This window comes from Lissotriton helveticus, chromosome 7 (genome assembly GCF_964261635.1).
Source record: "Lissotriton helveticus chromosome 7, aLisHel1.1, whole genome shotgun sequence".
In the NCBI taxonomy this organism is placed as follows: Eukaryota; Metazoa; Chordata; class Amphibia; order Caudata; family Salamandridae; genus Lissotriton; species Lissotriton helveticus.
Genome location: NC_136068.1, coordinates 205,491,151 through 205,503,168, shown reverse-complemented (window position 1 = coordinate 205,503,168; position 12,018 = coordinate 205,491,151).

The window sequence follows — 12,018 nt, the reverse complement described above, 5'->3', positions numbered from 1 at the left end:
GCACACAAAGAAATTTGTTTTATTTATTTTTATGTTTACTTACCTGTTAAACTCCGTAATCCATACATTACTACCCCCCACCCTGCCCCTCCCCCTCCCCACGTCACCGCTCGGCCGGTACTCCCACTACCAGCTGCGGCTGGGTGGGAAGTAATTTTTTTTTATTGATCGATTATTAATTATTTGTAATTAATTAAAATTAATTAATTAGTAATTCATCATGGTAATTGTGCAATTCATTTTAGATGTGTGTTGTGGATATTATAGTGTTAAAGAATGTCAATCAATCAATCAGGTCATTTATAGAGCGCACTACTCACCCGTAGGGTCTCAAGGCGCTGGGTTGGGGGGGGGGTGCCGCTACTGCTCGAACAGCCAGGTCTTGAGTTTCTTCCTGAAGGAGAGGTGGTCTTGGGTCAGGCGCAGGTCGGTTGGGAGTGAGTTCCAGGTCTTGGCGGCCAGGTAGGAGAAGGACCTTCCTCCTGTTGTCGCTCTTCGGATGCGGGGGACGGCGGCGAGGGCGTGGCTGGTTGATCTGAGGAGGCGCTTGGGAGTGTAGAAGTTGATCCGGTTGTTGAGGTAGCTCGGGCCTTGGTCGTGTAGGGCTTTGTGCGCGTAGGTGAGGAGACGGAAGGTGATTCTCTTGTTGACCGGGAGCCAATGCAGATCTCTCAGGTGTCCGGAGATGTGGCTGCGTCGGGGGATGTCGAGGATGAGTCTGGCCGAGGCGTTCTGGATCCGCTGGAGTCTCTTCTGGAGCTTGGCGGTGGTTCCGGCGTAGAGGGCGTTGCCGTAGTCCAGTCGGCTGGTGACGAGGGCCTGGGTGACCGTCTTCCTCGTCTCGGTGGGGATCCACCGGAAGATCTTACGTAGCATGCGCAGGATGTTGAAGCAAGACGAGGAGACGGCGTTTACTTGTCTGGTCATGGAGAGGGAGGAGTCCAGGATGAAGCCCAGGTTGCGTGCGTGGTCCGTTGGTTTGGGTGCGGTGCCCAGGGCGGGGGGCCACCAGGAGTCGTCCCAGGCGGAGGGCGAGGAGCCCAGGATGAGGACCTCCGTCTTGTCCGAGTTCAGTTTCAGGCGGCTGGTCGTCATCCATTCGGCTACCTCTCTCATCCCTTCGTGCAGGTTGGCTCTGGCGGTGGCGGGGTCGTTGGTCAGGGAGAGGATCAGCTGGGTGTCGTCGGCGTAGGAGATTATGTTGAGGTTGTGTTGGCGTGCGATGGCCGCGAGGGGGCTCATGTAGACGTTGAAGAGGGTGGGGCTCAGTGAGGATCCTTGAGGGACGCCGCAGATGACTTTGGTGGCCTCTGACTTGTACGGTGGTAGGCGGACTCTCTGTGTTCTTCCGTCGAGGAAGGAGGTGATCCATTCCAGTGCCTTGTCCTGGATTCCGATGTTGCCGAGGCGCTGTACTAGGGTGCGGTGGCAGACAGTGTCGAAAGCCGCGGAGAGGTCCAGGAGGATGAGGGCCGCTGTTTCTCCGTTGTCCATCAGAGTTCGTAATTCGTCGGTGGCAGCGATGAGGGCGGTCTCGGTGCTGTGGTTCGCTCGGAAGCCCGACTGTGAGGGGTCGAGGGATCCATTCGTCTCGAGGAAGGCGGCCAGCTGTTTGTTGACGGTCTTCTCGATGACTTTGGCCGGGAACGGGAGGAGCGAGATGGGACGGTAGTTCTTGAGGTCGGTGGGGTCTGCTGTGGGTTTCTTGAGAAGAGCGCTGAGTTCGGCGTGCTTCCAGCTCTCAGGGAAGGTGGCGGTGTCGAAGGAGGTGTTGATGATGTCCCGCAGGTGGGGTGCGATGACAGCGTCGGCCTTGTTGAAGACGTGGTGAGGGCAGGGGTCAGTCGGAGATCCGGAGTGGATGGAGTTCATTGTGCGGATGGTGTCTTCGGTGCTGATCGGGGTCCAGGTGCGGAGGGTGGTGGTGGGTGGCGTTGTTGCGGTTGTGGCTTGCGTTGGTTGGTTGCTGAAGCTGTTGTGTATGTCCGCGATCTTGTTGTGGAAGTAGGAAGCGAGGGAGTTGCAGAGGTCTTGCGACGAGGTGATGTCATTGTTTCCGGCGTTGGGGTTGGAGAGCTCTTTCACGATGTTGAAGAGTTCCTTGCAGTTGTGTGCGTTGTTGTCCAGCCGGTCCTTGTATGTATTTTTCTTGGTGGCGCGGATCAGTTGGTGGTGTTTCCGGGTGGCGAGCTTGAGGGTGGTCATGTTGTCCGTAGTTGGTTCCCTTCTCCAGACTTTCTCGAGGGCTCGACAGTTCTTCTTGGAGCTCTTTAGTTCGTTGGTGAACCATGGTGTTTTTCTGCTGCAGGGTCTGCTGGGCGGGGTTCTCAGAGGGGCGAGTTCGTCCGCGCCGTTGTTGATCCACTTCGTGAGGTTGACGGCGGCCTGGCTGGGGTTCGCTGAGCTGGCGGGGGGGTGCTGGCTCAGGGAAGCGGTGAGCTGGTCGGCTGTGATCTTGTTCCAGCTTCTTCGGGCAACCTGTTGCTGGTGGTGGTGGATCGTTGTTCTTTTGAAGCTGAAGTGGACGCAGCTGTGGTCCGTCCAGTGGAGTCCTGTTGCGTGGCTGAAGGTGACGTCTTTGCTGGATGAGAAGACGGCGTCGAGTGTGTGTCCGGCGAGGTGGGTGGGGGTGGATACCAGTTGCTTGAGTCCGAGGTTGGCGAGGTTGTCGAGCAGGCTGATGGTGTTGCGGTCGCTGTTGTTCTCCAGGTGGAAGTTGAGGTCCCCCAGGAGGATGTAGTCGGCGGAGGGGAGGGCATGCGGGCTGACGAAGTCGGCGATGTCCTCGCTGAATCGTGTGCGTGGACCCGGGGGTCGGTAGATCAGGGTGCCTCTGAGGGTGGTCTTCGGGTTGGTGTGGATCTGGAAGTGCAGGTGTTCAGCGGTGGTTAGGGTGTCGTCGGTGTTGGTTGTGATGCGGATGGTGTCTCTGTGGATGATGGCGATGCCTCCTCCCGTCAGGTTGGCGGTGCGGTCCCTCCGGATGATCTTGTAGCCCTCCGGGATGGCGATGGCGATGTCTGGGGCTGAGGAGGCGTTCATCCAGGTCTCGGTGAGGAAGGCAACGTCAGGGGCGGTGGTGTCGAGGAGGTTCCAGAGTTCTACGGCGTGTCTGTGGACGGAGCGGGTGTTGAGCAGGATGCACTTCAGGTGGTTGCTGCTGATGTTCGGCTTGGCGAGTGCAGGTGCAGGGTGAGTCCGGATGCAGGTGAATTTGCAGGCGTGGCAGCTGAAGGGTCCGTGGGTGTGCTTCGGGGCGGCTCGATGACATCCAGGGATGCGGCCGGTGTTGAGTGCGATGAGATCGGCGGCGTTGTAGGATCGTCGGGTCGGCTTCTGTCGGTGGGGGCCAGGGGTCCTGGCACTGGGCGCGGTCCAGGCGCGGACGGGCGCAGACGGGCTTACCTTTGGCGCGCCTTCGGCGCACAATCGGCGCGCCCGCTGCGCGTCAACGCTGCGCGTTCGCACGGTCGCCATTTAAGGCGAAGTGCGCGGGTGGGCGGAGCAGCTGGGAGGCGGGAGCGGGGAGGGAACAGAAGAAAAAAAGGGGCGGGGTCGGCGGTGGTGGCGGGAAGCGGGGGGCGGCGAGGAAGGCGGGAAGCACGAAGGGGGACGGGCAGACTGCGAATACAAGCACAAATGATGGTTAAAAAAGGCACTTAACACGGGCAAAAACCACGAAGGTAATACAATACAAGCACAAATGATGGTTAAAAAAGACACTTAACACGGGCAAAAAACTACGAAGGAAAGAAACAAGCACAAATGATTAGACAAACAGAACTGAGCAGTGAAAGCAGGGTCAGCCGGCAGCGCGGCAGGCAGCGAGGCAGAGGGCACAGCAGGGGGGCACACGCAGCAGCTGGTGGCCGTGCGGCGCGGGGGTGTCCCACAAGTGGGTCACACTCACCTGTGTCGCACGGTCGCCTTTTAAGGCCAAGTGCGCGGGTGGGCGGAGCAGCTGGGAGGCGGGAGCGGGGAGGGAACAGAAGAAAAAAAGGGGCGGGGTCGGCGGTGGTGGCGGGAAGCGGGGGGCGGCGAGGAAGGCGGGAAGCACGAAGGGGGACGGGCAGACTGCGAATACAAGCACAAATGATGGTTAAAAAAGGCACTTAACACGGGCAAAAACCACGAAGGTAATACAATACAAGCACAAATGATGGTTAAAAAAGACACTTAACACGGGCAAAAAACTACGAAGGAAAGAAACAAGCACAAATGATTAGACAAACAGAACTGAGCAGTGAAAGCAGGGTCAGCCGGCAGCGCGGCAGGCAGCGAGGCAGAGGGCACAGCAGGGGGGCACACGCAGCAGCTGGTGGCCGTGCGGCGCGGGGGTGTCCCACAAGTGGGTCAGAATGTGGGCTCAATGAATGTTTATTATCATTTTTTATTAATAATATTTTTTAATTCATTATTAATTATGTTAATTATGGAATTAATGTAAATAAAAATGTTGACGTCTTTTTTATTGGTGTGGTGTTATAGGGTAGGAAATAAAATAAATATATTATATAATTTGGTCTTTTAAAATAAATATTGTTTATAAATGTATTTATTAATTTATTTTATATAATACTTGTACCTTTTTGTTATATGTAATGAACATTAAAATACGTGTTCTTCTTATGTTTAATATATTTAATTGTATATTTTTAAAATATTGTTTATTTATTTTTATGATTATTAATTTTTTTTCAATTGTTTGAATGTTATTAGTAGTTTTTGTTTCTCTGCTACCCAACACTTTCCCTACTGTTGCACTCACTGGGTTGGAAATAGTAATTTTGACCCCTCCGCTTTCCAGCATTTTTCCTACTGTTACACTCATTGGAGTGGTAATGGTAATTTTGACCCCTCTGCTATCCAGCACTTTCCCTACTGTTGCACTCACTGGAGTGGGAATAATAATTTTTACTTCTCCGCTACCCAGCACTTTCCCTACTGTTGCACTCACTGGAGTGGGAATAGTAATGTTTACCCCTACTCTATCCAATACTTTCCCTACTGTTGCACTCAATGGAGTGGGAATTGTCATTTTTACACCTCCACTATCCAAAACTTTCCCTACTGTTGCACTCACTGTAGTGGGATTAGTAATTTTTACCTCGCCGCTATCCAAAACTTTCCCTACTGTTGCACTCGCTGGAGTAAGAATAGTAATTTTTACCCCTCCGTTATCTAGAACTTTCCCTACTGTTGTACTCACTGGAGTTGGAATAGTAATTTTTAGCCGTCCGCTATCCAGTACTTTCCCTACTGTTGCACTCACTGGAGTGGGAAAAGTAATTTTTACCCCTCCGCTATCCAGCATTTTCCCTACTGTTGCATTAATTGGAGTGGGAATAGTAATTTTGACCCCTTCGCTAGTCAACACTTTTCTTACAGTTGCACTCATTGGAGTGGGAATAATAATGTTAATCTCTCCGCTATCCAGCACTTTCCCTACTGTTGCACTCTTTGTAGTGGGAATAGTAATTTTTACCCCTTCGCTATCCAGCAATTTCCCTACTGTTGCAATCACTGGAGTGCGAATAATAATTTTTACCCCTCTGCTATCAAACATTTTCCCTACTTTTGCACTCACTGGAGTTGGAATAGTAAATTTAATTCTTCCACTATACAACATTTACCCTACTTTTGCACTCACTGGAGAAGGAATTGTAAATTTTACCCCTCCACTATCCAATACTTTCCCTCCAGTTGCACTCTTTGGAGAGGGAATAGTAATTTTTACCACTCCACTATCCAACACTTTCCCTACTGATGCACTCACTGGAGTTGGAATAGTACATTTCATTATTTCGCTATACAACATTTTCCCTACTGTTGTAATTATTTTATTGCAAAATGTATGTTTTCATTTTGTTTTAATAGTTTAATGTTTTAATTAATTATAGTATGTTTTTTTATTTTAAATTATTGATACATGTACATATTTAATTTTTTTATAATTTAAAAGTTGAAAAATTAAATAAATATAATAGTTAATAAATTATTTTAAAGTAAATATATGTATATGTATAAATTATTATGTTTGCGTGTTTATTTATTTTTTAATTACGTTTATTTTTTATATTACGTTAAATGTATAATAAATGTAATTAACTTTGTTAAAGATAATATTTTATATATTTAAAATATATTAATTTATTTTATTTATATTTTTAAATCGGTTTTTACATCAATATTTTTAACTTCGATATTTTTTAATCAATACTTTTGTACTCATCTTTTTAAGTATAGGGAGTCGATATTTTTGCCATCTATATATTTTTTTCAATATTTTTTACATCAATGTTTTAAAGCATCGATATTCTATCAGTGAACCGTCCCCCACAGAATGGCTGGCACTATGGATACATGTGGCACTCCCAGAACCTCTCATGAGAACACTCTTGAACCTGTCGGAGATTCAGAAGGAATGTCCTGCTATCCGAAGACGGAACACTGGACTTGCTAGATTCCAGTGGCCCAGACGTGGGTCCAGTGCACACTGTGTCACTGGAACCAAGGTATACCTGGCTGATGAGCTCATAACAAGGGCAAAACTGGTCCTGGTTGTGTTCTGGTTCATGTAAGACCTGGCTTGGCAGTTCAGGCTGGACTGTTTTCATTGGATCAAGGTCAAGACTCATTTGCATATAGCTGGATCCACACTGAGGTGGCATTGTATGCAAAATAGCGATTGACTGGGGTGCAGCTCTGAGTAATTACCAGACACATCTATCTGACTCTATATTAGGTCTCTAAATTATTAAAATAAGAATATTAACTCTCCATTTTTCCATGTCACCCCTAACATGCCAATTACACATTCATTACCTTAATGTCTTTTGAGCATAAGCCCTTCAGAGCTATTCTTTGACTCATGGAAAATAGTGGGAACATTCAGAATCCAACTGTAATGAAGCAGATGAAAGAAATATCTTGCAACTGAGTTGCTAGACAGTTTTACTCTCTACTGCAGCGTAAAAAGTTCTGCCAGTATATTTTTCTGACAGTTAAGGGGTGCTGAAGTGAGTATGGTGGAATCACCTGTTATAGCAAGGTTACTAATGGTTATTGCTCTAGATTTATGGGTTTCACTCTAAACAGCGTCAATAGCAGAATTAAATATTATTGTAATCGTACTTATTACATGTAATAAACTGTGAGTTGCTAAAGGGGATACAACGTATGTCTCGTTTAATATATTGGAATGTTGAGAGCTCAATTGACGACAAAGGAGTTGCAAAGAGCAAAATATGTCTGGCATAGACCTTCTGCTCTGTTTAATATTGACCATGTAGCTCTCAGTGGAGGAATGTTGCAAAAGCATAATTGCCCCTTCTGCCTGTACAGTTTCCTCACTTGCCTATTTCTTGGGGGTATAACTCAGCTTTAGAAGGTTTAACTACCAGTATAGCTCTGGGTACAATGCTGTATGCTATGGTGTGGTGCAGGGTAAGCTGGGCTCCAGAGACGAAGTGACTGCTCGAAGCCCTGATGGGTTCTTTCTTACCTCTGAGGGACCTGAGAGGCAGGAGGATGACTGTAAACAGTTTTTAAATTCAGCCTGGAGTGTGATGAGCAATTGCATTACTGTAGTGGGGCACATCGAGGACACTAAAGGCACAGAAAAAACACTGATCCGCCCACCCCACACTGCAAGTGGCTTGATTCAAGATGGCACCACCGAGTCCATCAGAGGGTGGAGGTGAGCTCTTCCACTGAGGTGTGTGACACTCTGGGTGGGAGTTGTGAGTTTTTTTAAACTTATAAGTGCCAAAACACTTAGGGCCTGATTATGAGTTTGAAAGACAGGGTTGCCCCATCACAAATGTTGTAAATAGAGGGGTTCGACCCATGTAGTCAGTGGGACCTGGGTAATAAATTGAAGTGTATGAAGGGGTCCCAGACCAAGAACACAAAAAATCAACTTGATTTTCACACAATTAGATAAGATCAAAAACAAAAGTAATGGTTGCCAGTATTTTTATTTTCACTGAACCCAAAAGACCATATAATGGTTGTATATTCACTAGTATTTATACACAAATATCAAGTGCGCCCACACAAGAGAGGGGAAGGGGTGCAGGGGGAGGGGGTGTGTTTCAGTTTAGTTAACATCACTAATCAGAAAAATCCTTAAGCACAAATCCACAAATGAAACCATCATTATCATTGATCCATGAGTCAGAGATCAAGAGAAACACATGTTAAACAAAGCATTCTACATAAGACAGAGACTCCTGTAATGATTCTTATTATCAATCTTGGGGTGAGGAGCTCGTGTAAGTAGAAGATGGTCTACGTTTCGACCCAGGGGTGTAGGACAGTGGATCCTTACTCGCGGGTCTTCATCAGGACGTGGGGGGGTGAAGGAAGAGGTGGGGCTGAGTCCTAGGTATAATGGTGAAGAAATGCGCAATTAATTTTACGGTCTCCAAAGAGTCCCGACACACATAGATTAAAAAGCCCGAAGGCCAGTCACATCAAGACACTAAACGTATGAAAGAGGAGTTAAGGAGAGTTAAAAAAGGAGGGTAGGTAAACTGAGGGCAGGACAGAAAATGATTACCTGACGCGCAGGTAGACAAGGCCTCAGGCCTGCTGGGCGTGTTGTGTCTCCAGGCAGGGCCCAGTCCAGAATTAATATTGGCGGTGTCTGAAAAGACATATGGAGACAGTTCGGTACATTAGCACCAAACCCCTAAGGTCAACCGTTTCAAAGCAAGTAAGGAACAGGGGCGTCACACGCCTACCTTATAATAAATAGTTCACCCGTTCTAGGAGGCACGGCGGGTGGTGTCCATCATTTACGATTATTAAAGGCTCGTTATTGGAATAACCCAGGCGCTCGTCTGAAAAACACCGAATGGAGAAAACGTGTCAAATAACAGAGCGCTGAATATGCGAGCAGTCTGGCAACGCATTGCCAAAGAGCTGTGACTCACCCAAAAGGATTGCGAAATGCTACCAGGAAGGAGCAGGCTCAGCGTGTCTCCTTGTAGGTGGCGAGGGCCTCCGTGGCCTGAGCGTCCCCAAAGTGGATAAGGTGCATTAGACCGCCATCTAGAAAAACGAATTACGGAGGGATTGTAAGGAGGCGATTTGGGCTCTAAACAGTAAAAGTTACAAACGCGGCTACTTTCCATGGACTCACCCGAAATGGGTCAGAGCGGAGCCAACGTCAGCGCGTGTCTGCCTGGAACCAGGAAGTGTTACCATGGCTACCAGGATCGATTTTATAAACTCCTGAAAGAAAGACTCGTTGCTGGGTAACAGGGTAGCAGCCCTTGGAGGAAAGACTGATACACACGGATTATTAAGGGGTTGACACATCACAAGATGACAGGGTTGCTATTAAAAACCAATATGACATGGTGATGCGACCATGGGGGCCCCCAGATAGCAATCGTTGGGAATAGAAATGAAGGATGGAATTCAATAAAAGGAAAAAAGGAAAAAACAGAAATCAGAAGAGCGCGGACCTGCCAAACATGGCGGTCTGGCGCACACTGCCACAAAACAAGGTAGATCAACCGAATCACAAAAACATAGAGGTCATATAAACATTGGGTGAAAGTCCACATTCAAGAATGTGGCCATTCGTGTGTGTTGAATGTACTACAGATGCGCGGACCAAGCCAACATGGTAGTCAAGGCGCAAAATGGGTCAAAGGAATATTTACGTCCATAAAGCAAAACCTGCACAATCCCTCTGTATGGTCATTAGTATACATCACAGGTACTACGTAGGTGCGGACCAACCATGCAAGGTAGTCAAACGCCTACGAGTCAAACTAGGTTGGCAAAACTCACGCATGTTTATATTGGTGTGCACTGCAAGTGCTGCAACAGCGTGGACCCACCAAACAGGGTAGTCAAACGCCTAGGTTCGCTGGAAAGAACTCAAACTGGATCAAAAGGCGAATGAGTGTCAGCATGTTAGTGTGTATAAGCACCCAGGAGCGTGGAACCAGGACCTAAATCACAAGGTGGCCATCTGAGCAAAACTACTTTCTGATTCATTCAGACCCCTGGACACTGAGTCAAAGAGACGAATCCATTTAATCTCCCCTACATTGAGGACGGGTTCGATGCTGCCGCCCCTTGGGCCCAGTCGGACCTGTTCCAAAATTGTCCACTTCAGGCTTTCAGGGAGGTGATTGTGTGTGTTACAGTGATCAACCAGCGGGGCTCCTGCGACCTTACATCTCACGCGGCTGCAGTGCTGCAGAAAACGTAACTTCGCACGTTGCTGTGTCTGACCCACATATATCTGGTCACAGGGGCATATTATGCAGTACACCACATTGGTGGAGTTGCAATTGGTGTGTGACTTGAGGGGAACTTGATGTTGTTTGTGGGTGAAGATCTTCGTCTGAATGGTCGAAGGACAGGCTTTGCAGGACCCACATCGATAATGTCCCACAATAGGAGGGAGGTTCCACATGGTTGTGATCGATGGTTCTGCTGGGCTCGATAGAAAGGAGCGCACCACGTGATCTCGGATGTTCCTTGCCTTTTTAAATGCGTGGAGGCGCGGGCACTTCGTATTAAGGTCTTCGGATATCAGATTCCAATACTTATTAATGGTATGTTTTATCCTGTTACTTTTTGTGGAAAAAGTTGTAACACAGATCATACGATCCTCATTCTTATTCTGTTTGTCTCCTGGTTCTAGTAAGGTCTCTCTGGGGTTGAACCATGCTCTCTTCATGGCTTTCTTTACCAACCGCCTGGGGTATCCACGTTCCAGTAGTCTGCCCATTAGGATTGAGGATTGATCCATGTAATCCTCCTTCCTGCTGCAGTTGCGGCGAATCCGCAAAAACTGGCCGAAGGGGAGGTTGTCACGAAGGCCCCTAGGGTGGTGACTGGAGTACAGAAGGAGGGAATTCCTCTCCGTGGGTTTCCTGAACAAGTTGGTTTGAAGGATCTCATTCTCCACAAAAATGGTTAGGTCCAGGAAATCGATGGATTTCTTATCAAATTTGGTCGTGAATTTGATATCTGGTGATCTATCATTGAGCCAGTTGAAGAAGTTGGTAAATCATCCTCGGTACCTGACCAAACACAGACAACGTCATCTATGTATCTCATCCAAAGGTGTATTTGAGATCTGAAAGGATTAGCGTCTGTGAGTACAAAAGTATCTTCATACATAGCCATGAAGATTATGGCCAGATCGGGAGCAAAGGCCGCCCCCATCGCCACGCCCTTGGTCTGGAGATAGAAGCAATTGCGGAAAATAAAGAAGTTCCTCATCATTGCAATCTTGAGCAATAGGATGATGAATGTTGTTGGTACCTGAACGGGTGCCTCCCGTTTGTCAAGAGCAATCGACATTGCAACCAGGGCCTCATCCTGGGGTATGCTGGTGTACAGAGACACAATGTCACACGTTACCAGGAGGTCTCGTGTGGAATCGAAAGGGTGTCCATCGATCAGATTGATGGTTTGAGTGGTGTCCCTTAAGTATGTAGTCGTAGCCTCGGCCAGCGGTTTTAAGAAGAAATCTATGTACCTGCACAGTGGCTCCAGCAGGGAGCCACATCCAGATACGATGGGGCGTCCCGGGGGCTTATGGAGATCCTTGTGGACTTTGGGTAAAGTATAGATGGTGGGGAGGCGAGGGTGCTTCTGATTCAAGTACTGGAATTCATGTTCCGATAAAAACCCTTGTTGGAGGCCATCTTGGGTGACCCTCTGGATCTCAGCCATTATACTTTGGGATGGATCCCCACCCAATTGTCTGTAACTGATCCCGTCGTTTAGTTGTCGTAGGATCTCATTCGTATAGTTGTCCTGGTCCTGTATTACAATTGCACCGCCCTTGTCCGCGGGTTTTACAACTATTCCGGTGTTATCCTTTAGGGATTTGAGTGCAAATTTCTCAGCTCTACTCGTGTTGTATTTAGTAAAGGTATTGTCTTCCAGGATGGTCTGCACATCACGAAGCACTAAACTCTCATACGCCAAAATCCGTTGGGTCATGGCATACGTAGATGGTACAAAAGTGGACGGTGG